The following is a 1,327-nucleotide window of genomic DNA, read 5'->3' as shown; positions in this document are numbered from 1 at the left end:
GAGCCCCCAGACCCGGGGGCCCCCCCGGGGGGGTCAGAGGGGTCTATGGGGGGGGTCTATAGCGTGATCCCCCCCCCCCATCCCTCTGAGCCCCCCCGGGGGCGCTTTAGGGGGGGGCTCTGGGTGGGGGAGGGGCAGGGGCCACCCGTGTCCCCCCCGTGTCCCCCTGAAGGTCACGGGGAGGAGACGGCCCCGGTGGGTGGGGGGGGGCAGACACGCCCTTGCACACGAGCGTGCCCCCTCCCCCAGGTGTGAGAGCGGCCCCGCCTTGCACACCTGTGCGCGCGAGCGCCCCTCTCCACGTGCACCCGCCTTGCACACGCACCCCCCCGGCCACGCCCCCCCCAGGTGTGCACCCCTTGCACGCTCACCCCCTGCGCACCTGCACGCGCTCGGGACCCCCCCCCAAAAACCACCAGCCTGGCCTGAGCCCCCCCTTGCACACGCGTGTGCGCCCCGGGCTTGCACACGCGCACCCCAAAACACGGCCGGGCTCGTGTGCACCCCAAAATTGCACACACACCTCCTGCACGCTCGCGTGCACCCCAAAATTGCACACACACCTCCTGCACGTTCGTGTGCACCCCAAAATTGCACACACACACCCTGCACGCTCGTGTGCACCCCAAAATTGCACAAAACCCCCTTCCACGCTCGTGTGCACCCCAAAATTGCACAAAACCCCCTTCCACGCTCGTGTGCACCCCAAAACTGGGCGCAGCTCCCTCACACACTGGTTTTGCACCCCAAAAACAGCACACACACCCCTTGCACGCTCGTGTGCACCCCAAAACTGCACAGACACAGCCCTTGCATGCTCGTGTGCACCCCAAAACCTCACCCAGCCCTTCCACGCTCGTGTGCACCCCAAAACCCACACACACACCCCCTTGAACGCTCGTGTGCACCCCAAAGCTGGGCACAGCTCCCTCTCACGCTGGTTTTGCACCCCAAAAACCGCACACACATCCCCCTTTGCACACCTGTGCACCCCCAAACCGCACTTAGACCCCTTCCACGCCCGCGTGCACCCCAAAATTCCACGCACACACCCCTTCCACACTCGTGCACGCCCCCAAACCGCACACGCTCAGCCCTTGCACGCTCGCGTGCCCCCCCAGACCCCGCGCGCCCCCTCCCCGTTCTCGCCCTCCCGCTCCCCCCCCAAACCGCACACGCTCAGCCCTTGCACGCTCGCGTGCCCCCCCAGACCCCGCGCGCCCCCTCCCCGTTCTCGCCCTCCCGCTCCCCCCCCCCCCCCCCGGCTGCCCCAGGGAGAGAGACCCCCGGGGGGTCTCACGCTGCCCCCCAAAGCCCCCCCAAAGCT

The sequence above is a fragment of the Onychostruthus taczanowskii genome, unplaced genomic scaffold (genome assembly GCF_017590055.1).
Source record: "Onychostruthus taczanowskii isolate IOZ18803 unplaced genomic scaffold, ASM1759005v1 scaffold327, whole genome shotgun sequence".
Taxonomy (NCBI): domain Eukaryota; kingdom Metazoa; phylum Chordata; class Aves; order Passeriformes; family Passeridae; genus Onychostruthus; species Onychostruthus taczanowskii.
This window is presented reverse-complemented; position numbering follows the sequence as displayed.